We start from the raw sequence: 27,518 nt of genomic DNA on the forward strand, positions 1-27,518 counted from the left end.
TTTTAAAAAGTTAAGATGTGGTGTTACAAGTCAAGAGAGTTGAAGGTAGGAGGGGCATTGATTGGGAGGGTACAAGGAGGGCTTTTAGGGGTACTGGTGGTGGTAATGTTCTATTTCTTGAACGCTATGGTGATTACACAGGTATATGTTTTTTGCAATAATTTATTAAGTTATATACCTAGGATCAGTGTTCGCTCTTATAAACTTCCAGTGAAAAAGTTAAAAAAGAAGAAGAAGAAGAAATTGGGGACAGTACCTAAATGCACAGCGTGCCTTCAGAAAAAATGAAAAATAATAATTATTTTTACCTTTAGAAGCAGTAATTCTTGAAATTACTGCTTAAAACTGTTCAGCATACGTTATTTGTTGCTTTGAAGAATGCAGCACTGAGTGAGTGAAGGTACCAGAAGTGGTGGGCAGTAAGTGTCACTGAGCATCCTACTAGGACTAGCAAAGGCAAACATTGTCTGTCTGTGTGTCTGTCTATCTATCCATCTATCTATCCACCTTTTACATTTTAGCAATTACAGCAGCCAAGTGCTAAAAATATTGGTTGACATGTGCCTTGAAATTTTGTTTATGATCTTAATTTCTGAAGGTCTTTTTGGGAGAAGAATTGTTACAGAGGTAAACTGTATGCAGTGTGGATCGATCTATAAATCAGAAATCAGAGGGATCTGATCAGCCAGGCCAGGAGTTGCAGCACTGGCAGGGTGAAGCCATTAGGTCACAGACTACACGGACTCTGACACACCTGCCGGGAGCCACAGTTACATCAGTGGCTACGATGGCGACCGTAGACTGATCTGCGAGAATTCTTTGGGGATCTAACTAAAGTAAGAGGGTGGAGGGAGGGACTGAAATGCTCCCTGAGCTCTGGGGCTCAGACCCAAAGCTGCCCTAAGGACATATGGATGAGAGTCAAAAGGGTGACAAGATGATAGAAGGGAAGCAGAGCCTGACCCTATGAGGGAGCCACAAAAAAGAGGATGAATGTTGAGGTTAATAGGAAGCTTTAAGAGTGAGTTGGGGTATAGAGAATGCAGTCTTTCTGTTTATCTACCTACCTTTTACGTTTAGTTTAGAACTAAGCCAGGAACAGGGAAAGGTGCTCTTTCTGCCCTGATCTGCTCAGCTAAGAGGATAGAAATAGCAAAACTTGGGGTTTGTCTTAATGTACTTGATCATCATGCCATCTAAAATTGTACACGTCACACAAACTACAGAAAAATAGAAAAAAAGAATGCACTGTCCATAACTAATATGTAATTGGGGGAGTGTTTGGCTATTGATAAGCATTTAAAAAAATTTTTTTTAATGTTTATTTATTTTCGAGAGAGAGAAAGTGTGTGAGTGGGGAGACACAGAATCCAAAGCAGGCTGCGGGCTCTGAGCTGTCTGCACAGAGCCCAACATGGGGCTCAAACTCACGAAACATGAGATCATGACCTGAGCCAAAGTTGGATGCGTAACCGACAGCCACCCAGGCACACGCCCTGAGAAGCGCTTTTTAAAAGTTGATTCTGTTACACTCATGTGGCTCATAGGAAAACATCGTGTCACGTGCAACGGTATTCCCCGGTGATTTGGTACAGGGAGGGGTATCTGACGCAAAGTACGTTCACACTGTTCGCCACACGGAAAGAGCTTAGTTTTGTGTTTGATTGCAGAATGTGACAGCACAGCGCTGTTGAGGGAGAATGGCTTGAAAGCTTTGGCTTCTCTGAAAATTATTATGAAAATATCCTGTGGCCATATGTAATAAGTTTTGTTATGATAATTGTGACATCCAAACCAGTGATCTTTCTTATATTTTCTAGATGGGTAAGTTTTCTGCTTCTTAGAATGTTAAACCACTATACGTTTGGGCAGAAAACCCCAGATGTCTCTCTATTCAAAAAATCTAATAGCCTTAAGGGCCCATTTGGCTTATGGTCCTTACAATCCCTTTAACTCGAAGCTTAGACCACTTATCCCCCTACACTAGGTTCAGCTCAGCTCGAGTCTAGAATGAATTCTGCTCGTAGGCAAATATTAAAAGCTCTTCCGGGTTTTTTTTGTTTTTGTTTTTTTGCTTTTGGCTCTTCTCAGACTTTTGATTCTCAGCAACACTTACAACAACAATAACGACAGCTACCTGTTGTGGGCTGAGTATTTGTGTTCCTCCCCCAGATTCTTATGTTGAGGTCCCAAGCTGCAATGTGATGACATTTGGAGATGGTGCCTTTGGTAGGTGATTAGGTTTAGATGAGTTCATGAGGGTCGACCAGCTTAATAGGGTTTGTGCCCTTAAAAAAGGAGCACACAGGAGCTGCCTCTCTCTGCCTTGTGTGAACACAGCAAGAAGGTGGCCAACCGACAAACCAGACCCAGAACCTGCTGGCACTTCGATCTTCGATTTCTCAGCCTCTGGAACTGTGAGAAGTAAACGTCTGTCAGGCCGCCCAGTTTATGGTATTCTTTTTTTTAATAGCAGCCCCAAGCAGACTAATACACTGTAATACCGTATACTGATCAGTAAGGGGAATTCGTTATAGATTCCACTAAAGTCATGCACACAAAAGGCTGGGCAATTCAAGGGGGAGGGAAGAGAATTTTTGAAAACGCTCAGGTAGGCTTCCTAAGTTCCCCTCCGAAAACTTCTTACGATTGTCTCACCAGCAGATGTTTAGCCATGGCTATCTGCAGATTTTTGTGATCCTCCATAACTTTTCTCATGGATCAAAACTCAACATTTCCCCCAGTGCTGCTATTTGGACTCAGATAAGGATTACTTTTTGTAATAAGGGGGTAATTCACTTATTAATGATCAACCAGACATTGTAATGTATTTCTATTTATTTTAGAATATGTACATTCTCCTCTTCGTCCCCCTCCTTCCTCCTCTTCCTCTTCTTCTCCTTGAGCTGTGTGTTGAGACCTGTGCTGAAAATTGTACTTGAATGAGCACATTTAATGCTCATACCTACTCTAGGAAATATGTACTGTTCCTTTTCATTTTACAGAGGCCCAGACTCTGAGGGTTTAGTAAAAATTTTAAAAGCTGGGAAGAAAAACCTGGTTCATACTGTTTACGTCTCACAGCTCTGTGTTCACCCATCTATCAAGCCCTTGACAGTTAGATAGTCATGTACAGCCTTTGTTCTTTTTTTGACTCCTTTGGTGGCACTGCTGACCAGGGGGTGGCCAGACAGGCAAACAAAGCAGTCATGAAACAAACTAAACAGTCACTGGGGATATTGTCCTTCCTATAAAAAATAAAAACAAAAAGCCATAAGCTGGGTGGCTTAAACAACAGATGTTCATTGCTCACAGTTCCAGAAGCTGGGAAATTGAAGATCAGCGTGCCATGGATGTCTCAGGGAAGGTGGGACCAGGTGTCAGGAAACCCTGTGATGCTTTCTTCAGAGCAAGGGCACACAGGATTTCAGAGGGACAAGGTACTGTTGTCCGTATGCAGCATGGTGTGGCGAACATCACAGCTGTCATCAGTACAGCCCATGACTTACACCCTTGAGAGACTGGCAGCCAGACCTTCCATCTTCAAAGAGACAGTGATCACACCAAATGCTGCTGTGCCCATGAAGGGAGAAATGCTTAAAGACATACCCATGGGCTCAGAGGTTACACTGCTATAAGGAGGGGTAAGGAAACCCTGGAGTGAGAATTACAGGCATCGGACAGAGTGATCTCGCGTTCTGTTCACAAGGATTCAGGATGGTTCACCGGAGTCCCACGATGTAGCATGCGCGCAAGAGACAGCAGCAGGTGCGAACACTTACTGCAGGTGTTAACCTCCATCCTCACGGCCAGTGTGTGTTCTCCTTCTTCAACAAATTGTTGACTCCATTATCAACAGCTTATCTGGAGAGAGTTTTGTTGGTTTGCAAGCTAAGTGGCATGGTCTTGAAGCTAGAGGACCTCTAGAGATGTCTCCCATGATGATGCCAAGTAGAGGAAGAAGCGGAACACCGGCGTAAGGAACGGCAGCCACTCAGCCTTTGCGTTCCTGTCCCTTAACAGCTGACCTCGAAATGATCCCCACCCTCCCTTCCCTGACGGCACCACTGGATTCTCTTTCTGGCCTGGGTGTGTTTATCTTTCACTTTTGTATTATGAATATCTTCCAACATAAACAAAACCAGAGAAAATAGCACGATGAGCCCATCACCCCCTTTCGGGAGTTACCAACCAACACTCGACTCGCTTTTTCATCTTCGTTATTTCACGTCTCTTTTCTTCTCTAATATTTAAAATTTTTTTCTTCAACGTTTTTATTTATTTTTGGGACAGAGAGAGACAGAGCATGAACGGGGGAGGGGCAGAGAGAGAGGGAGACACAGAATTGGAAACAGGCTCCAGGCTCCGAGCCATCAGCCCAGAGCCTGACGTGGGGCTCGAACTCCCGGACCTCGAGATCGTGACCTGGCTGAAGTCGGACGCCTAACCGACTGCGCCACCCAGGCGCCCCTCTTCTCTAATATTTTAAAGCAAAGCCAAGAGATCGCGTAATTTCACTAGCTGTACTTGAGGACACACCCCCAACAGATACGGGCTTTTCTTTTTCTCCTAGCAGAACTACAACATCTTAGCACATTTGACAAAATTAGCAATTACTATTCAGGATAATCTAATACCCAGTCTATCCCATTTTTTTTTCCTCAGTTTGTTTTTTGAACAGTTGATTTGCTCAAATCAGGAGCCAAACAAGACCCACATGCTGCCTGTGATTGCTAAGCCTCTTTTGTGTCTTTTTCTCCTTAAACAGTGTCCCTCCTTGTTGTTTTCGTGCTGCTTATTTCTGGGGTGGTTTGTTTGGAGAGAAGGTGGCCTGAGAGATGAGAATGAAGCAATTTGCTGAAATAACTGAGTTCTCTTCCCATTTTTAATTTTATATCTTTAAATATCTAGCAAATAAAATTACTTTGCCATGAGGTAGCCACTTTGACTAGGCTTCCAGTCGTATTGCTGCATTATTTTTGAGACCCAGAAACAGCTACTTGAAAGGTATTTTTTAACATCCTACAATTAAGTGTTAGTAAGGTGATTTTGGTACACTACCACGTCTTGAGTTTACAATCTTTTTTTCAATCTTCACACAGATATTCAGATACTTTTTAAAAACATAAATTATAGGGTTTAATCACGTTATTCTTTACAGATCCAAATTCCACCAAATCATTTTGGTATGTGATTGTCACTTTTATATTTTTCTTTTCGTGTTCTTTTTCTTCTTTCTTTCTTTCTTTCTTTCTTTCTTTCCTTCTTTCCTTTCTTTCTTTGTTTCTTTGTTTCTTTCTTTTATTAAATTTTTTAAATGTTTTATTTATTTTTGAGACAGAGGGAGACAGAGCATGAGCAGGGGAGGGGCAGAGAGAGAAGGAGACACAAAATCTGAAGCAGGTTCCAGGCCCTGAGCTGTCAGCACAGCGCCTGACGCGGGGCTCGAACTCACAAACCGTGTGATCATGACCTGAGCCGAAGTCGGACGCTTAACCGACTGAGCCACCCAGGCACCCCTCTTTATTTTTTGAGAGAGATAGAGCGCGTGAGCGAGGCAGAGGGACAGAGGGAGAGAGAGAGAGAGAGAGAGAGAGAGAGAGGATCTTAAGCAGGCTCCACGCTCAGCACAGAACCCATCAAGGGGCTCGATCCCACAACCCTGAGATCATGACCTGAGCTAAAATCAAGAGTTGATCGTTCAACAGACTGAGCTGCCCAGGCACCACTTTTATATATATATAAATATATATATATATATATATATACACACACCTATATATATATATATATATATATATATAGGTATATATATATTTTAATTTGATGTCATTGAATTTTCTCTTTAGATTGCTCAAATATTATGAGTGACTAAGGATTCAAGGCAGACGGTTTCAGAAATACATACACATATAAAGACATCAAACAGAACTTCTGCTAAACTGATGGTATGTTTAGTATAAAGAGATTAAAAAATTGTCAGGAGTCACTTGTGTCCCCAACATAGAACATGACCATATCCTGCAGAGACTCAAATCCTTATCCATTGCTCCCAACACACGACCTCTTCATTCCAAAGTGTACTGCATGTGTCTACTTACATTTTTAAAGCCAGGGTCTATTTCGGATACAGTTAGCATGCATGGTTTTATTTTATGTGAGAAACTTTCAGACCATGCTCTTTTCCTTCCATGATAGGCGGTAACATTATCCAGCCAAGAAATGAAAGCAACGTGGCAATTGGGATGTTTGATTTTCACACAATTGGCTTCCATTAGGCACAACATTATGGATCACATAACTACAACGTCTATACTATGTATATACGTTGCCACACATAAAGAGACACAGAGACACACATAGAGAACATACCAGAGCTTCCTCATTTACAAGGAGGTGAGAAAGCGTTCGTAGCAAAGCAAGGAAATGTCTTCTGAAGCATATTTAGTTCTCTCCGGGGCTCACCTCTGTCCACTCTCTGCGTGTTTGGAGACTGAGGTTTAGCCTGTAGCTGAGAGAACTGCATTCAGTTATTGGGTAGGAGGAGGGTTCAAGGAAGAAAGAGAAAATTGAAGTTTATAAAGAAAAGAGGAAGAGGGTCAAGAGAGACTATGGGTAATGAGAGAACCAGTGCGGACAAAGAACATGAGGTGAATCAAGTCCTGTTAGCCTGGAACTGAATCTCAAGAAGAGTAACTCAAAAGCTTACTAACAAAAGTTTGTAAATTGCAAATGTTGGGTTCAGTTAAGAGATAGTTCTTGCTAAAGTCATAACAGACTTTTCTCTTTATCTTCTCCTATTTTAAAGTCCCATTGTATTCATTAGCTCAGCTTTTCTTTATTCTTAAAAAGAAAAAAGTCAAATAGTATTTTTGTTGGTTACAAGGTTATTTTGTTTTGTAGATATTATTTTATAAATGTAACCTTGGCTGTCTTTTATTATTATTATTCGTATCAAATAATGAAAAATTAAATGATGATTTTTTGCTCTTTCACATTATATTCATTCATTTTTATCCTTTGTTAGACAAACAAACAAATGCATACAGACCCTAAAGCATGTGCAAATTATTTTCACCCTCACCGACATTAAGAACTTGGTCCTGCACTATTTTTAAATACTTAGCTTCTCATTTATACACAATCTCTTCTTGAGGTATAATCCATGGTTTCTTCTTTATGTAAAAATTAAATAATAATTTATATAAACTATAAGTTAGAATTAAACATTTTTAACTGAACTGAGGCTGTGAAGTTCAGTTTATGCATTCTTGAGCTATTCGTAAGCCAGTTTTCAATACCCTTGTGTTATAAAGGATTAAATTATAGCTTTGCAGTAGATTAGGTTTCTTTGTATTATTGTATTTATACATCTGGTTGGTCTATTATGCATTTTCTCCATACTATCTTATAAACTGATTAGGACATAACTCCTTTTCTGTTGTATTCATAAGAGCCCACCATAGCATGGATTTAAAAAGCAAAATTAAATACCCAATATCTCTGGCGGAGAAAATCATTGGTTCTCAATTGCTGCATTGTAATTCTGTCTATAGATCTACCTACCTACATTGAGCTTTAAAAAGAAAATGCAATTAAAGACACAGATTGCTGTGAACGAGGAATTATATTCTACCAGGAGTAATGAGTAAACTTTGCCCATTTCTGACCCTGGCTAGCACATCTGTGAGCTTTACTATAGAAAGACTGGGATGATACTCTTATGTCTTAATACAATACGTAATATATAAGAATGTTCACAGATCAGTTGGCATTTCTTTTGGCTTTAAGAAGCTGAGCCCTTTGTGTCCTAAAATTATAGGCACATAATCCTTGAATCTGCTGTGTGGCCAGAAAAAAAAAACAGTGGAGCATGCTCGTTTTGTTCGCTGAACACTCAATATGCAATATGAAAGCAAGATGTTTAGTATTGCACTAAGCAATAAAATGTCACTCAAGTGATAATAGCATGCACAACTTAGCACTTTCTGGCTTTCATGTTTAAGAAAAACAGACTGGATGGACTGGTTAAATCCAGCCAAAGGTAAGGGCTTTGAAAGTTCTTCCTTAAGATATTCCTTAAGATCTGGCTGTCGTCTGCTGGAAGTGCTATGCCAATTTCGGACTGCAGGTCTGGCAGAGATGGGCACTGGTGATGTTTTGGGTATGTAGGAATCTATGTAGGAACCTATGCCTGGAAGTTGGCCTGATTTGTAAAATCTGGTGGCATTTTCATTTGAAAACAAGGAGAGGCATGAGTTAAAGATGTTTCTGGTGTCTCTCCCTCGGGCTTCCCAGAGTGGCCAGGGCTTCTGATTCTTCTGTCATTGTTTCCTTACTCACCTCTCTGCCCTGTTACTCTGTGAACTCTTTTGGGGCAAGGACGTAGTTTATACAGCCCAGCCCCAGTGGCTGGCCTGGTACCAGGCTCTTAGTAGGTGCTCATGAAATGTTTGCTGAAGTGAATGAATGAATACAACAAGCTTCTTTTGAAACATTCTTCCACTCCTGTCTGAGAGCTCCATGGACCAAGGGGTTCACTATGCCTAGCACATCCTAAATACTCATAAGTTCGTTGCCTGATTGACTGAGACGAGCATTTATAGACCGGAAACTAAAAGTGACTGATAGCTTACATTTAGCACGCTTTTGCTTTCTATGACTTCAGCTGTTTAAATAATAATTGTCCCAACGACCTTTTAGAGTATACCTCACGTACACTTACTTTCTTAGAAAGGAAGCGTAGGGAGCGAAATACGTCCTGTATCAGCTTCTACTGTTTCGTTAGCTGCAGAGAAAGTCTGGAAAATTATAATTAGCGTTGAGAGGTCTAAAAGGAGGGTTGCAGATTTAGTAATAAATCACCCATATTATATTTCATTTCTTCTCATCTTCCTCCTTTCTTCTTTGTCCCTCATTTCCTTCTCCGTACCCTATCTCCTGTCTGTCTTTGACTGAAGGAGCCTATCTACGTATGGAAATGTGCATTGGACCGTGACCTGTACAGTCCCTGGAATTGTTCGCAGGGTGAAAAACCTTCGTGAGTATTAGAAACAATTACCATTTCCATTTACAACTAGACCCAAAGCTTTATGAGTGGCAGAGATGTAAATTTATTTTAACCTTAAATCTACAGTATAATTTTTGTGTATGGAAAACCAGTACTAGGAGGCCAGTGTGATTGGGAGATACATTTCAATTAATTCTTCCACCGATGCCTTATCTCTTCTGCATCAGAACCTTTTATAGTGTTAAAATTAACAATTATGCAGCTGATGGTTGGCTAAACCCACCAGGGGACCTGGAGAGAGCCTCAGATAACACGACACATATAAATCATTCAGGAGAACAATTCATGAAAGAAAAGTTATCTGTGTTTGGGATGACATTGGAAGAACTAAATAGGAGTCAATTGGAAGAAGGGATATTTAGTCCCATTGTCCAGCTTGCCTTTCTCTCTCTCTTTTTTTTCTAATTGTGTCATAATATACATTTTTAAAATTAATTATCCACTTGGTGGCAAGATAAATGTCTCTTCTTGTGCTAAGGAAATAGTGGCCTCAGTGGCGAAAGATTATTTCACATGAGCGGCACTCGTAAAGAAAGCTGTTACCAGACAAGGTGGCAACTGTTCTTTGAAGGAACACGGTGAAGGGTGACAGGCAAGCCCATGTTTACCAAACTGAACGAAGTCTGGACTGGCAGATTTCAGCCCACTGGTTGGTTACAGAAGCAGAGAGAACCGGAATGAGGTCACACCAAACCACGCAGATCACCAAGTAGTCAGCACCCGTGAAGCGGGGTCCTAGCGAGTACCAAGCACTACTTTCCCGATTTCCTGCAAATATGTGGCAAGTACCTGTAGAATTAGGTTCATGCTTAAACCTTCGGCACCGTAAAAAGGTCTATTTCAGGGCATTTTACAACGTGTTGTCCTCGATGCAGGGCAAACACATATGCACACGTACATTCGGGAATAACCTGGGATTTAATAGGATCAATGGCCAGATGCTACGATCTTGTGAGTGATCTGTTTTACCTACTTATATTTTTATTTAAATTGCTTCTTTCTATATAACTTCTTCCGTGGATACTTAAAAAAATCGTATCTGTGCTGTCTTGATTCTTCTTTCTTGGCTACTGGTTTGGATTTTACACTCCACTCAGAGTCAACAGAAGTACTGAGCCTGCAGTTCTCACATACGGAATAGTAACAAGGCTTAAAGCTTTAATAAGCACAAGAGTGACAAAATTGTCCTATAATTTTCATTTCCTTAAGGTAATTTATTCTTTTCCCCTAACGCCCACCCCTTGCTACAAACATGCAGAAGAAATAAAAGTCATGAGAGGAGAAAAAAAGATATGGGTTTTTGACAAGGTTCAATAACTATGTCACAGTTTGGTGAACATTTTACTATTCATTATTCTTCAGTGAAGTATGAATTACAGTTGCCTTAATATTTATTTGCATCCAAAATACCTGGATAAAATTTATTGTTTTGTTTTTGTAGTCCATTAAATTGTGCCGAAAACTATTTATGATGACACACAAGGTTTTTAATTATTTGCTCTGATGAGCATATCAATTATAATTTCATTCTGGTATTTAGTTCTTTGGGACGACATAAATGTTTGTGATCAAATGTTAACAATCAATAATGGTGCAAAGATGTCATCGATTTGTTTAACACCCTCATTAAAGTGTAGAAAATAATGGTTAGGATATAGACATAACGATCCCACAGCAGATGTCATGGAGACACTAATGGTGTCACATAGGAGAAGATTGGCAGGAGCAGAGAGAAGACAAATCCAGAGTGTTCTATAACAGAAACTGTTCCCTAATCATCACCCCCCTCGGCCTTGTAGTAACGAGATAGCAGAGGTGGACGTTAGAATCCCCGCTATGATTTTTCGATACTACAATATATTTTTCGGTACTAAGTATCAATGCAGATATGACAATATTCCGTAGCCAACAAAACATACTTGGCCTCATGACCTACATTGTGTGGATGAATCCTTTTGTCGTTTCTATCATTTCAAGGCTAAAAAAGTCTTCCGGGTTTTTTCACCGAAGACTGGTTAGACGGGGTAGATCCTGCGAGAGCCCTTCTCCCCTTGGTCCCTCGAGGCCCCTTCCACACAGGTCTTTCTTGTCTGTGCTCTATACTGAGATGACACTTAAAAACAACAACAACAACTAGATACAATTCACATATCATAAAACCGACCAGTGTAAAGTGGGCCACTCAGTGGCGTTCGCACATTCACAGAGCTGTGCAGCCATGCCCACCATCTCATTCCAGAACACGCTCTTAATCCCCAAAAGAAGCCTTCAGCTGTTAGCAGTCACTCCCCATGTCCCCCACCTCCCAGCCCTGGAAGCCACTCATCTTTGTCCCGTCTCTAGGATCTGCCGATTCGGGACATCTCACGTACACAGAGTTACACCATATGTGGCTTCTTGCATCTGGCTTCTACGCTGCGTCATATTCCCTGTGCTAAAGTTGATTTTTCTGCCCTTGTGGAGGTCATAGTCTTATAGGACAATCAGGCTAGATAAATACATACTATACACAGAGTGGGCAATGACTCTTCCTCTTGATGGTGTTCCAATTTCCTGGGTGTGCCATGTATAAATACAAAATAATGACCCTTATTATGTTATTGCCAGGGTGACAATGCCTGCAGAACTGGGATCAACGTCATCTTCAACTCTACCTTCAACTTTATGCTCAGTGCTCACACTCATCTTCTCTTTATTTCTTAATCAAGGGTCAAGACAACATAAAGACTCAGGGTGGATTTGTGGATCACTTTCAAGTTGCCTCTAATACAATGGGCCGACTTGCCTTGCTTTGGCTTCCGTGTTCACAGTTCAGTCCCCCCTTCGTTAAGCTTAAAGATGCTGCCTCATTAGGTGCCACCAGTAACACACATAATACTACCTCTCCCCGGAGTGCCGGCCTCTTGCAGGATCTGAAAGACGATACTCGGATTTGTCTAACCCAAAGCTGTCTCTTAAAAATCCAAGCCGCCACCAAAAATCCTCTTACTTCCTTTAAAATGTTCTGTGGACATCTTAACTCAAGTAAATACAATTACTTTCTTTACTCATATGAGTTCTAGAAAATCTCTATAGAAAACTTGAAAGACAAATTATACAGAAGAAAATAAGACTTGCCTATAACCCTGGCAGGTGGAATAAGCTAATGTTGATATCTTACATTTGCTTTTACTCTGTTTTGTGCACGTATATTCTTTCACGCTCAATAAAAGTTACTGAATGCCTTTTATGTATAAGGGGGAAATTAGTGGAAGAAAGAGAAAATCTCTAGGAGATTTGTATAAAAATTAGGATCACCCTTCCTTCTGCCCAATGATAAATATTAGGGCAAGTCTATTTCCCCATATCTTGAAATATTCTTCAAAAACACGACTTTTCAGACCTGCATGTGAATGGGCCAAAAGTTCCAGATGGAGACTCATTTCTGTTGTTTTCTATTTTTTTTTACCATTAAAAATAATGCTATGTTAAAATTAAGTCAGATAATATCTTACATAAAATTTTGGGAGCATTCGTAATTAAATTCTTAGACCAGATTGTTGACAGGATTGCCAAGTCCGAGGATATTTTGATCTTTCAGCATATTATACAATATTGCTAAATTACCTCTCACCTGTGATGCCGATTTGCACTCATACTGGCTTTGCCTAAGAGTGCTCCTTTTCCAATTTCCCGAACAAAACTGACATTCTAATTGCAAACATCCTTAGCTAATTTCTTGGACAAAATGTTATCTTTAATTATTGGTCAAGTTGAGTGACTTTATATACTTATTAGCTATTTTTGTGTGTGGATTACGTATGATTTGACTATTCTTATCTTTGCCGTTTTTTGTGTGTTGAAGTATCTGTTCTTACTGGTTAATAAGTGTTTTTTATATAGCAAATAATCTGTCAGATATTCTGTAATATATCTTTTGCTTTTTGCTTTTAAGTGAATTACGGCTCTTCAAGAAAATATATACAGGAGCCCCTGGCTGGCTCAGTCAGTAGAGTGTGTGACTCTTGATCTGAGGGTCATGAATTGGGTGTAGAGCCCCTTGTTGGGTGTAGAGCGTACTAAAAACAAAATTTTGAATAAAAAAATATATATGGAAGTTTTAAATGTTTTCATAACTGACATTTATTAGTATTTTCCTTTATCGTTGTCTGCCTTTGATTTCATACCTGAATGTCCTTTTCCAATGGAAAGTTAAAAAAATCCTTATTTTTTCTTCTAGTTGCTATGTTTATTTTTTATATTGAAAACTTCAATCTATCTGAAATTTATTTTGCCATATGGAAATGTAGGCATTCAACTTTACTTTTTCTCCAGTAGCTCTCCCACAGCAGCACATTTATTGAATAAATCTTTTTGTAAGTGATTTAGAACATTAAAAAAAAAAACCGCTAAGTTCCTACATGAACTAGAACACATTAGTTACTTTCTTTCCTGGGTACACTGAAATCGCTTGCATTTTGCTATTCTCGCCAATTCTTCCAGGAAGAGCCCCGCACAAATCTTACTATGAAAAATATAGTAAAATCCGTATCTCCAAATTCTAATGTTCTCCGTTCCTATACTTAAAAAAAAATGTGAAGACTTTTTTTAGCTTTTTTTGTGTAGTGTCTGATACAGAGCAATGTTTAATCTGTGTCCGTTGAATACTTGAATGAACGGGGTCCATGAAACGCCCTACATGTGATGTTAAAATAGTCAGGGGTGTGCACTGGGCAGTCTTTGGACATCGCAGAGCCCAGCAGTGAGGCCGTCAGACCTGAGAACACGCTCTGTTTTCTACCAATCATTTAGCTCAGTCTTAAGTCATGTCGTCTTCAGTTAAACAATTTCCTTCATTCTCTGATTCCCACCTTCACAAAGTTCCAGAACTTTGACTTTTGAAAAAATTTCTAGCAAGAATGCCTCCACTGCGTGGCTTCACTCCAGACGTCATCTTATGCGACTCATTTTTCTCCCAAGTCCGCTCCACCCTCTTTCCTCCCTGCTGTTCTTTTTCTCTATATGCCAGGAGACCAGATCCCTTGGAAACATTCTTTGTCATTAAAAATTAAGTCCTTTGACGCATTTTTAATATACTAAGTTTTAAACTTTTGTCTTGTTATTATATTGGAAATGAATAATTTTCTGGGCCCCAGACAGATTTTTCAACTTTTGAGAAATTGGCTTCAGCTGCTGCCGTGTGTGAAATAATTAATATATGCAGTACTTATGCATGGCTCTTGTCAGAAAGGTACCCAGAAAAGGTACTTTCCTTCCAACCTTTCCTATACTAAAGTGTATCTGTTTCTCCCCCTGAGACCACTTTCTCATCGGCAAAGGCTATTACCTGACTCTTATTTTTATTTATGTATGTTTTATTTTTTCAATGTTTATTTAGTTTTGAGAGAGACAGAGACAGAGCATGAGTGGGGGAGGGGTGGAGAGAGCAGAAGACCCAGAATCCCAAGCAGGTTCCAGGGTCCAGACTGTCGGCACAGAGCCTGATGTGGGGCTCGAACCCACAAACCGTGAGATCATGACCTGAGTCGAAGTCAGACACTTAGCTGACTGAGCCACCCAGGCACCCCTATTTATTACCTGACTTTTAAACTCCAGTATCTAGCCCAGGGCTTGGTAACAGACTCAAACTTAAATAAGTATTTGATGACTGAATAACTGTAAGCACGAAGAAATAACACGAATAATATAATTAGAAAAGGTAGTATGAGTCCCATTTTTTCAACCTTAATTACTATTTGTCAACAAAGTCCACTGATTCTGCTGGCCCACTTCTCTATAGTTACATTCCAGACTATTAATATATATAGCTGCATATACTTTAATTCCATTCTCTTCCAGATTGATTCTAAATATTTGATGCCTCAGAAGTTACTTTTCCATTACTTCCAATGCCATCACCATTTTCCAAGATGCATATGCAATTCCTTTCCATAAATATGTGTGTGTGTGTGTGTGTGTGTGTGTGTGTGTACTAGCATAGACTGGAGCCATGGTAGGTGCTTAAGTAAGAGCTGCTGAATTTGAAGTTATTCTTTTGTCTTCCCCAATCTTACTAATGATCATATGTCTTCTGCACCTGATGCTATGTATTTGGAACAATTACATTTGAATAGCTACATTACCTTCATTTCTTTCTTTTTTTTTTTTATTGTTTATTTATTTTGAGAGACAGAGAAAGAGAAAGAGCATGAGCAGAGGAGGGTCAGAGAAGAGGGAGAGAGAGTCCCAAGCAGGCTCCGCCCTGTCAGCGCAGAGCCAGGCGCAGGGCTCAAACTCACAAACCATGAGATCATGACCAGAGTCAGCGGCTGAAAGGACTGAGGCACCCTAGCGCCCCTACCTTCATTTCTTACAATAAAGCTTACATTGTTTCTCTTCTAGTACTGCAGACTTCTCTCCAGTTTTTTTTTTTTTAGAGAATTTTTACATAATATTAACATTAAGATAGAGCATACCTTTAAATGATTATTTTACCCTATCTTGTGATTCCAAAGAGCTCTCAAGATGTTTTTGGCTTCTTAAAATAACCTGCCGAGCAGTGTGCTGCTTCCTGTATTCTTCCTTCTGGGGCTCAGATGCTATTAGACTTGCTTCTCGTTTTCTTTGGTCATTTCATGTATTGGTATCTTCCTTCCTTCCTCTCCCCTCCTCTTTCTTTTCTTTCTCTTCCCTTCCTTTTTTGGGACACTTTAGATAAAGCTCTCCCTTCTAAGGAAGTGTTTTGTATCTTGTTCTCAGTAACGTGTAGGTAACTTCTAGCTGCTGGGTTGTTGTTGTTGTTGTTTACTGGTATCCAAATGATCATTGTTCCACTTTCTCCCATGTTCTTTCATGAAATCTGTTTTATTAACCTTTCCTCACTATGTTATGCCATCTCCATTCTCTTCTTCTTGTTTTCTTCTCTTACACCCAGGGAACTTGGGCTTATGTTACTCGTTTTGGTTTTTCCTCAGCATTTTTGTTCTGGACCCTTAGAGCTGGCCCAGCAGACCTGCCTGGGCTTAGCAGCAAACCTGTGTCTTTTTTATTACAAAGAGCAGACACATCCCCACAGCAAAAACATGTTGGTAGAGGAATTTTTTGTTTGTGGTTTTCTGTATCAACTTTAATCTTTTGCTGACTCTTCAAACCAAATCGAGCAAACCCACAAAACAACAACAGAAAACTGACAATCTTTTTTAATGGCAATATTCTCGCTCCCCTCAGTTCTATTTTGATTCTGTATTTCCTTGCTGGAGTCAAAGGTTAATTGTTGTTTTTACTGAAATGGTTAATGTAACAAAAATATCTCTCTATTGTGGTCACAGTGTTCCTCATACCCATAGTTCTATTCTTGAGGAGAATGAATTGCATTCTGAATTATCAGGACTGTCTTCCCAAAGTACTTACCCTTTTTTCTTAATGCTGTATCCAAAGTAAATGCTTGTATTTTTTCCTGGTAATATGAATCACCCATCAAACTCGTTGTTTCCCGGAATTTGAATTGAAAAGGTTCTTGCATAAAGAAAAAGCTCAAGAAGTTTTTGTTCGATGAGTGGGTAAACCTTAATTTATGTCATTCCAGTTGTGATAATAATTAATATCTTCCTCTCTACCTGTGTTACATCATCTTTACCACAACAGCTAACATTTACCTGCTTTGTGCCAAGGACACAAATCACTTTAGAGGCATTATCAAACCATCGTAGCTGTGCGTAACTTTGTTTTTCTTTAGAATAACTCAATTTAGATTTCAGGACCCGCTTCTACCAGGATTGTAGATGTTTTCTCTCAGATACTTCAGGGTTCCCCTTTTTCCTGAGGTCATTTCTAAAAATCAAGGTTGTAATGGACACTGTTCTTAAGCATTATAACTCCCCCAACCTTCTTGTTAATAAAATACGGATATACTGGGCAGCAGACTGTTCATCTTGGTATCCCTTTCTCTGTCTCCTTTGAAAATGGGGTAACTAATTCTGGCCAGTGAACATAAGATGGGGCTTCCACACGGGCTGATGCTGCCTCTTCCTCTCTCCTCCTTCCTGCTTTGATCTCAAATGTGATGCCCGGAGCTAGGACCACAATCTTGTGACCATGCAAAAAAGGCCCCAAGTTGCAAATACATTATCAAACTGTAGAACCAATTTGAGTATTCATCTGTTTTTGGACTTCCTGTTCTGTGAGAAAAATACATGCCTCTTTTCAAAGTCCCCGAGGTTGCTTTTTACACTACTTGCAGCTGAATGTATCTGTAAGTATTACAGGAAAGTTATAGTGCTGTGGATGAGAGGGTTCTATCAATTTGGTCTCTAGCATCGCCTCTAGACCTCCATCGTCATTGCACACAGGTCATCACTGAGATCCCTTGTACCTGGCTAATGGTTATTTTAAACCCTGCCACTTTCCGTTCTAGTTCTTTACCATGATGATATTGGTGGTGGTGGCAAGGGTATCCTCTCTTTTGGTACCACTCTGGGGTCTGAAGATGTTGGCAAAACTGGCTATAGCTCTGTGGTGGACTATTGTAATGTTGGCCCCCACTTAGCCACCCCTGTAGGCATTCTTACGTAGCGTAGACCTTTTTACATGGACTCTAGGCTTGGTCTCCTGACTTGCATCAGCCAATGGCACATCAGGAAGCAGAGTGCCCGCCAACATGGGGCTCCAGTTGAACCATGTAGAGCAGAAGAATTGCCTAACTGAGCCCAAGCAACCCACAGAATCATGGGAGATAGTAAAATGCTTGTAAATTTAAGCACTAAGGTTTGGGATAGTTTGTTACACAGTAATTGATATCAGGAAGATTCCCTTCTTCCTAGATACGCCATGATTTAAAGACTTGCAATATTATAATGACTAGCACAGCTATAAAATTGGGAAAAGAGATAAGTATTTGCTTTTGCATTTTGCTGCAAGTCCTAGATATAATTTTTGTGTGTATGGAACACAAGAAGCCTGATACGTTATAAGCCAATTCCAAACACTACATTTTCTATTTAATTCTATTTAGCATTTATATAGTGCTCATTACTGCAGAATATAGGTGCTTTACAATATTATTATTTAGCATTCATATAACACTTTGTGCTTTTAGTGTATGTTATAAATTATTTTAATTTTTATATTTGCAAAGTACTTTACAGTCATTTAAATTTTAAAATTATTTCATGACCCTCTTTGTGGAAGAGAAAATGTATAACTGATATCGGGCACAATTTATATCTTCCCTGACAATGTGCCTATGTTGTCTGTATAGAAAGCCGGGTGGACGGCGATGAGTAGAAGTGTAGCATCGATACAATTGCAGCAAAGGCCACGCCAGAAAAATCTGCATCGAAAAAGCGAGTCCCAGCCAATCGTTCCCTTCCAGCAGTATTTCATACAAGTATCCCAGAAGCCATAAGTAGATTCGTACAACAACTCAAGCTGGAGGCATTGCACCATGGTAGACCAGAGCAAAACTCTGACAAAGAAGGTCTTCAACCTTCCTGATTATTAGCTTTCCTCCATAAAATGGATCTCCATTTTATAGGGTGATCGTGATGACTGAGCCAACATGAGTAAAAGTACTTTATGTAGGCCTGATATGCTGGAAATGCATCAAAAGTTAGAGCTATTCCACTAAGATTGTATTCTTAACACTATTACTAAGATCTTCTAACTTAGACCTTGTTACTAAGATCTAACTGCTTATTAGGAGTATGTGCTAAGTGAGAAGGAATTTCTTTAGCATCACAAAGTTGTCTTGCTTTGAAGTATGAAAGGATGCATTAACCCTTTCAGGTTCTGAAGGTGCCATCCAGTAACTCACCACTTTTCTTATACTCTCCGCAAATGATCACAAGGAGTGAATCCATCGCAGGATTTATTAATCCTATGATCTTCCTTGTCGGCCGGAATGTCTGCCTCACTCCTGCTAAAGTGCACCGTTCTTTATCTTTATGAAAGGACACGTGCTGTAGGATTTCTCCACCTGGGGAAGCAGAGGGCATCTGGTACTTCTGGTGACCCAGGACTACCATGCTATTCCCTGGGATGCATGGCAGGGTCACCTACACAATACTTCCCTCTTCCTAACAATGCCAGCAGTGGCCTTGGCCATCAAGATTTCCCACCGCCCCGAGAGAGCATTTGGCTGGTGCCTTCCAGGTTCAAGGAGGAAAATGGAGCCACTGTCACGTTGTCTCCCACAAAAAGGAAGTGGGGAAATGTCTGTCAAATGGCTGGTTACACCTTCTTAGTGGCACAGTTATAACTTGTACTCAATCTGACATTCTAGAAAGCATTGTTCTTTCTAGAGCCACACAGTTTTCTTATATGTTCTTATATTTTGGAATTCTACCATTATTTATATACCTGCATTGCAAGATGATCAGGCTGGTTCCTCAACTGCTCACTCAATTGCTTTGACCATAGCATTTGGAGGCTTGGTTTCCTGAGAGAAATTCATATTTTCAGCTTTTCAGGTATAGCAAGGCAGAAACCTGGGCTTTCAAAGTGGTTTGTGCTTTTGAATGCTTTCATACGTAATCATTAAAACTGAAAGTTAAACAGGATGTAATGTAGAAACTATCATGTTATCTCTTTTTTCTTTTTTGAGATTCTTAAACAAAGGTGGACCATTTTCTAAAATTCATATATATTTTCATTTGTTTTAAGTTTATTTATTTATTTTGAGAGAGACAGCATGAGAAGGGAGGGGCAGAGAGAGAGAGGGAGAGAGAGAATCCCAAGCAGGCTCCATACCATCAACACAGAGCCCGAGGTGGGGCTCGAACCCACGAACCATGAGGTCATGACCTGAGTCGAAACCAAGAGTCAGACACTTAACCGACTGAGCCACCCAGGTGCCCCCATATGTACTTTCAAAATGAAATGTAAAATGTTGGGTCCGTTCATGTGTTTCAGAAGAACTGGCTGACCTTTGAAGGAGCATTTTCATTACTCATGTAGTTCTGTCTCTGTTTTGAAATTTGTTGGCCCTGAAAAGCTGTGAAAACACTTATTTGAATATTTGTTGATTCGGGACGCCTGGGTGGCTCAGTCGGTTGGGCATCCAACTTCAGCTCAGGTCATGATCTCGTAGTTCGTGAGTTCAAGCCCCACGTCGGGCTCTGTGCTGACAGCTCAGAGCCTGGAGCCTGCTTTGGATTCTGTGTCTCCCTCTCTCTCTCTGCCCCTCCCCTGCTTACTCGTGCTCTCTCTCTCTCTTGATCTTGCTCAAAAATAAATAAACATTGAATATTTGTTGATTCTTAGGCAGATAACAGATGAAACTGCCCACTATTCTGAGGTATACTCAGATCACTAGACTTACTCATTCTCAGGCATTTTCAAATATTTTGACTTAAGGATTTGGCCCTAATATCCTTCTCATCTTAGTTCTCCCCTGAAAATGAGAGCTTTGGAGAAAACCATGAAGGGCGAAAGCTGAACTAAAAGGTGAATGCTGAGCTGTGCTGTAGGCATAAATGTGAAGTGTCAGCGGAAGACAAGAGTCAAGCTCACTGCTCACGTGATGAAGTTTCTGAAGGCTGATTCCTGACCAAGTAGGGCAGGAGAACGTGGGTCACTGGGGGGATGTTCTTGTAAGAAGCCCTATAAATCACAGTAACTGAAACACAACAGCGAGAGGAAGCGTTGGAATTCGTGAACCACTAGTAAGAAGTATTTAAGAGGAAAGAAAAGACAATAGGAAAAATGGCTGAAGTGAAAAGGAAATTGATACTTGAATATGATGCATGCAAGAATTAAAAATAGAAGCCCACAAAAGAGACTTTAAAGAAATGTGAAAAAGCCCTAGAGATGAAATGTTATAAAAATATTGCTAGTCAGTTTTAATCAACCATGGCAAAGCCACATGTTTTATAACTGAAGGAACTGACAAAAGCAAAATGACCAAGTCAGCATTGGAGAAAGGGAATTGGGGAAAAGAGCACTTACTAACTGCAAAAAAAAAAAAAAAAAAAAAATGGAGGGGAGCTGGTATTTAAGGCAGCTGCGACAAATGTGAGGAAATGGCATGAAAATGTTGAGAAAGTAGAATAAATGCTAAATCAAAAACAATTATTAATTGAAAATTAATAATTTCCATTATTATTTCCATTATTTCCATTATTATTAATGGAAAACAATAAATCTCCCCTTGGAGTCACGCTGGCATTAAATAAGAATGAATCATAATGAGGGGTGCCTGGGCGGCTCAGTCAGTTAAGCGTCCGACTCAGGTCATTATCTTGCGGTTCTTGAGTTCAAGCCCAGCATTGGGCTCTGTGCTGACAGCTCAGAGCCTGGAGCCTGCTTTGGATTCTGTGTGTGTGTCTCTCTCTCTGTCCCTCCCCCACTCGCACTGTCTCTCTCTCTCTTTCAGAAATAAATATAAAAAATAAAAATAAATAAATGTTAAGAGCTAGTTATAATGAAACATTACAGCCAAATGCAACAAGGCGGAGAGAAAGAACCCCACTGACATAGATGATCTAAAGAATAGTATCTGTGGCAGGTATAGGAACACAGATAAGATTCTTAATACCATTCTTATCAGATCAATCTTTTGCTAAAAACCTTTAGTGCTCCCCACTGCTTGCCGAATGACCCTACCTTCAGGGTGTCTATACTAAAGCATCCAGTCCTGCCTCCTCCAGGAGCTGCCATTTCCACTAGCAAGAACGCTCCAAACCTGTAGAACCCTGCTCAGGGCTCTTGCCTTCTGTCTCTTCCTCAAGATCTGCCCCTCCACCTTGAATGAATGTTCTCCCCCTCATTTCAGCCTTTCTCTGGCATATATCAAATACATCTCAGATCACCTTCTCCCCTATTAATTTGCCTCCACTGCTTCCGCTCTGGTTCAGACCCATATTCTTGCCGTAGCCTCCCCTCTGTCTCCCCAACGCATCTTGCCCCTCTGCAGGTGCGGCTCTGCCCAACTGGAGTGAAGTCTTTCCAACAGCAGACCAGAGCCGCTGTAGGTCTCTCTGATGAGTGTCACCTGCTCAGATATGCTTTCCAAGATGACCCTAGCCGACATTCAATGTACAATGATCAGAACAATCATGTGTTTGTGGTTTATGGGTTGACTATCTGTCTTCTACACTGCTGTGGAACGTGAGTGCTATCTGAGCGCCTCCATTTCTTTAGGATGTTAAGATGGACATCAGGAGTGTAGGGTTTGAAGGGAGCTTCCTTGGCTGCTCCTTAAGCCCACACTTGGGCCTCATGTCCACCCAATAATTTTGGTGGAAGTCTCTCAAAAAGGACCCGCAGATGGATGACCCAGATACAAGATCGCCCTCAGCAAAGAAGCCCTCCATTAGGCTTGGTGCACTCCATTTGCTTAGGTGTGGAGGGAACTAACACCTCCTGGAAACATTCTCAGGGATCAAATAAGGGCTTTCCGGCTGAGCTTTATTTTACTTTCTATTTTTTGAAGTTTATTTATTTATTTATTTTGCAAGAGAGAGGGAGAGAGGATCCCAAGCAGGCTCCGTGCTCAGCGGTGAGCCTGATACGGGGCTCAGTCTCACAACCACGAGATCACAACATGAGCCGAAATCAAGAGTCGGATGCTTAATTGACTGAGCCACCCAGGTGTGCCTACGGGACCTCTTTTCTTGAGCTTCCATGGAACATTTTTTCTTTCTTAAACATTATATTGCTTTAGAAAATTCTATGAAAAAAACAGAAACTCAAATAGGTCTGATAAAAATCATGGTTTTAAAAAATTAAATGTTAACAGAAAAGTCCATTCTCTCTAACTCTTCCCAAAGATTTTTTAGAAGTCATTCCTACATTAACCTAAGAACTGTAGCCTCCACTCTTCCTTCACTCCCTACCTATGGGGCATGTACAGGATGTTGGCTTCAGAACACATTTGACAGATGGTTCCCTTAGCCAGGCTAAGATGCTGTTTTGCCACAATAACAGGGGCACCATGGCAACCATTCTAGAAGGTTTGTTAAGAGGAGGTGAGCTTAGAAGCACATTCATCTGACACACAATTCCTGAACTTCATTGGTGCCCATGACTGTTGCCATTGTTGACTTGCAGCCTTGACCCAGTGTGGCTGTATTTCACTGTTTGTGAGCTCATATCTTTCCTTTTCTTGTCAGATTTTTGCATTGTCAGCAAAGGAGGGGGTGGGGAAGAAAGACAAGAGGACATCAAGAAGTGGTCCTTGTGTAACATGGGCTCTTTGTAAGCATAATCATTATGCAGACCTTCCAGCATGGTGGCAGGAGGGGGGGTGGTGTCCAATCTTATAAATGAAATAGATGAACATAGTTGAAGAAACTTAGCAAGGAGGTACCATAGCCTTGTGGTTAGGCAGAGAAGATTTAGAATCAGAAAAATTGGCATTTGAATCCTGGTTCTTTCTCTAAAGAGCATCTTTTCCTTCATTTCCTAGAGGGAGTGAGGGTGGGGAAGCAGCTTCCCCCTTCTAGTCAGGGCCCTTATTCCTCCCCAACCCCCAACTCCAAACAAAAAGTCTGAACTATATTTGGTAGGTGTCTCTTTGTATTAAAAAAAAAATTAGGGGCGCCTGGGTGGCTCAGTCGGTTGAGCGTCCGACTTCAGCTCAGGTCACGATCTCGCGGTCTGTGAGTTCGAGCCCCGTGTCAGGCTCTGGGCTGATGGCTCAGAGCCTGGAGCCTGCTTCCGATTCTGTGTCTCCCTCTCTCTCTGCTCCTCCCCCGTTCATTCTCTGTCTCTCTCTGTCTCAAAAATAAATAAACGTTAAAAAAAATTTTAAAAAAATTAGCAGGGGTATGACACGATCAAAATAAGATTTGATGGCGATTAATTTGATCCAGCTGACAGAATGGAGAGAAGAGACAAGCAGAGAGAGGACTCAGGCCACTGCGATGGTTTATACAAGTGCCCCCATGAATGTGAACGTGAATGTTGGGAATGGTCCAAGGGAATAGAAAGGAGGGAATGGAAAGAAAAATCAAAGGGGTTTGAGCACTGCTTTAAAGCTAGGGGTAAATGGGGAGTAAACCAGCAAGAGAGACCTAAATTTAAGGAGGTAAGATGTGAAGAATTAGTTTGGCAGTGGGAAAGGACAGACGATGATGAGTTTGATTTCAAACAAACTGGGCTTCAGATGCAATATTCAGATGAAGAGAGAAAGAAGGGTGGTGGGTCAGGAAACAGAACTTGAATTTGTGAGTGGAAGAACTGAGATGTTAGACCAGAACTGGACAGAGGAGCAAGGATGCTTCCAAGATGGTCTGGCAAAGGGTTTTTTGGGGGGATCTATAGGACAACAGGAAATACAGATCATTTAAGGGGATTAAAACAATAGGCAAATAATTTAGGTATGACACCAAGTTTGGCCAAAAGCATTATTCTATTCTTGTTTTTGTTTGAGTCCAGACATGATTGTGGAGTGACAGTCTTGTCTTTGTCTTGATCTATCATGATCAGTAGGTGGCTTTGAATGACAAGTCTCCTGTGAAATTGTTTACGTTCAATGGGAGAACACCCCAGCCTCGTTGTGAGTGCCAGAGCAGCTCGTAGCAACGCTGGGGCCTAACGGATAGTTCCAGGCTTGCTCTCATTGGCAGGGGCTGCTTTTCCTCTCTTAATACGAGCTCTCCCCAGATGCTCCTAGTTCACTGTTACTCAGTAATTCACGATATGTGTTTGTTTATTTATTCAACTAACATTTGTGAGGACCTCCTATGTGCTAGGAATATAATGGTGGTCAAAGCAGACACAGACTCTTTTTGGAAATTAGAGCCACAGTAGGTAGAAGAGAGATGGGAACACATTAATTAAAGGAAAAACCATATTTAATTGCAAGCTGTGATAGCTATTGTGAAGGAAAAGTGCAGAGTTTTCAGAAGGTATAACCACAGAGCTAACCAAGCCTATAGAGTCAGAAATTTATGTTTGAGCAGAAATCTAAAGCATAAGTGGGAATTAGTTGGGTGAGGAACTAGTTGGGGATGGATGGTAGGAAGGGTCCTCTGGGTAGACTTAATATCATCTGCAAAGGCCCTGAGGTAGAGAGATTTTGGAGAAACCACAAGAAGGTCCACCTTAAAGCTACTTCCAAGTCTTCTCTTGGACCAAACAGTATTTATTACAATACTCAGCATTCTAAATAATGAGTTTGAAAACCCAGTGGGCTGTTTGGAAGCCAGTTGGCTTTAGGTGAAGAAAGCTGCCACCACTGTTTGAATTAATGCTATAATGGTGTATAAGAAACAGCAGTCTTATTATCTGGGAATTCATCAAAATCTGTGTTCCCTATTTGAACCTTAGAACCTTGGTGTTTTTACACAGAACACTTGGCGTATTCCATCTTCTTGCCCCTCATTTCTTAATTACTGTCTTGTATTCTGTGTCTCTCATTAAATCCCTAGCCCCTCTGAGGATGAGATTCTGTCCTGTTCATTTCACAAGTCTCCTAGCCCCTTGGCACTTAGTGAATTTCATCGGTGTAACGAACATTTCTTGAGCGATGTGCCCAACAGTGCTCCACATTTGGATACAAAACCTTAAGTGATGGATCTCCAGCCTCAGGGAGTTTAGAGTTGTTGAAAGAATCTGAGCCACCATCCTGAAAAATAAAACACTTTCGGGCCCTTTATCAAATTACTCAACCTAAATTCCTACCATTGCTTCTTCCGCGATAAAATAGTCTTATACTTCAGAGTCTAAGAAAGCACTTTTAATAACATTTTCATATTTTAAAATAAAGTTTGAAGATTACAAGATGGTATTAGTGTTGTTAAAATCAAATGACTTAATTGTGATCCCATTTATAATTGATGCCTTCACCTTGGGGTATTTGAAAATGAGGTGCAATTCCTTTTATCTTTCCAATGGTGGGCCCTTGTAATGCTTGTATGAGCACAAGACTAGGAATTAGGAGCTCTTCATTCTGCCCCTGACTCACCAGGTTACCCAACTTAACCCCACCGTTTCCTCATCTGCAAAATGGGGATAATAATCCTTACCTCTCTCACTGGGGTGTCATGAGTATTAATTAGTGTTTGTCAAGTGCTTTGAGATTTTCAGATGAAAGGCCCCGTAGGAGCCCAGTCTAGAGTATTATTATACAAAGCCTCCCCATCTCCCACTTTCACTGAGCAGTGATTACCAATTATAGCCAACTCTAAATGGCAGTGACGCTGCATTCAGACACGACAAGGCAAGTTTTATTGGTCCATTAGGACATGCCTATTTGAGTGAATTAGTTTTGTGAAAATGGTTACCATGCCAAGGACTTTTATTCTGAGCAGTTGTTGGTCTTAATAGTTAATAGTTAAGTATTAAGCCATTTGGAAAGGCTGGTTGCACATTTCAATTGGGTTGACAGACCTTCATGACCATGCCATGTACATCTGAAGCTCAGGCATGTGGTGTGGTAGAGCTCACTTCTCATAAAATGAAGTTATATTTATATGGAAGGCTGACTTCAGTTTCTAAGAAACCAGCTGAAGAGTGAAGACATTGTTACCTACTTAATTAGGAAAGGAAGAAATGTCTCCCACATATAATTTTCGGGATTACAATTTCAAAGGATTCATAACTTGTGAAAAAAATTAGTTCTTTCATTAGAACCATATTTAATACATGGCAGCAAGTTAAATCAATTCTTGATATCTTTTTTTTTTTTTTAACTACTTTGTGGATCTATATTGATGACCCAATATTTGAGAATTAGCAGGCTGGTGTTCAACTTCAGAAAGGGGCACAATTCTTATAAGTAATTACTGGATTGAAATAATGGATATTCTTTGAACAATTAAGGCACCATTAATTTATCTTGTTCCAGGTTTATTTGTTTTTTGATCTCCCATAAGACTTAGCATTTTTCCTGGTTCAAAAGTAACTGTTAATTTCTTCTTCACGAAGCAGGGTATTAGCTAGATAAATCTGTTTCAAAAGCTACCTGAGTTGTTAACACGATGATCTTATCTAAAAGTTAGATGACACATTCATATTTACATGAGTACAAGTTTCTTTTTAAAAACACAAAACAAAAAAATTCTCTAAGAGCCAATGTTCCTCAATCATTGCAGAACTGTGTGTTTTCAATTTGTCGGAGAGGTAAGACAGGAAAAGATGAAGTGACAAAATGTTACCAAGTTTTCTTCCACATAGGAAGTAATAACGTATTTTCCTATCTTGTAGATCACAAGGTAACATCTCATCATGAATTCATATCATGTTTATAAACACTATATGACCTCGTTTAGATTCATTCCTAATTTGTGATAATTTGAGTGTGAAGAGATGTAAAAACACCATTGTTCTGCCCATGAAAACAGAGTTCCTTAAACAAATTCATTGTGTAAACAAAGGAAACACTTTCTTTACTTAAGAGTGAGGCCTAACGTTGTCTAGGGCCTGAGAAACCAGTTAGTGGCATTGTTGGCTACAAAGAACATGCCAATTATGAATGATTCTTATCTACCTATTAACAGACTTAGCAGTCACTCCTTAACACTTACAG

At 40.3% G+C, this 27,518-nt stretch overlaps 1 long non-coding RNA gene across 1 annotated transcript; it reads left to right on the forward strand.

The window, feature by feature from the left end:
* Nucleotides 1-22,742: 22,742 nt before the first annotated feature.
* On the forward strand, nt 22,743-25,778 carry LOC122468074. The gene is made up of 2 exons (XR_006293135.1): nt 22,743-23,107; nt 25,420-25,778. It is a non-coding gene; the product is annotated as an uncharacterized LOC122468074 (long non-coding RNA).
* The last annotated feature ends 1,740 nt before the right edge of the window (nt 25,779-27,518 follow it).

This window comes from Prionailurus bengalensis, chromosome A1 (genome assembly GCF_016509475.1).
Source record: "Prionailurus bengalensis isolate Pbe53 chromosome A1, Fcat_Pben_1.1_paternal_pri, whole genome shotgun sequence".
NCBI classification, from domain to species: Eukaryota; Metazoa; Chordata; class Mammalia; order Carnivora; family Felidae; genus Prionailurus; species Prionailurus bengalensis.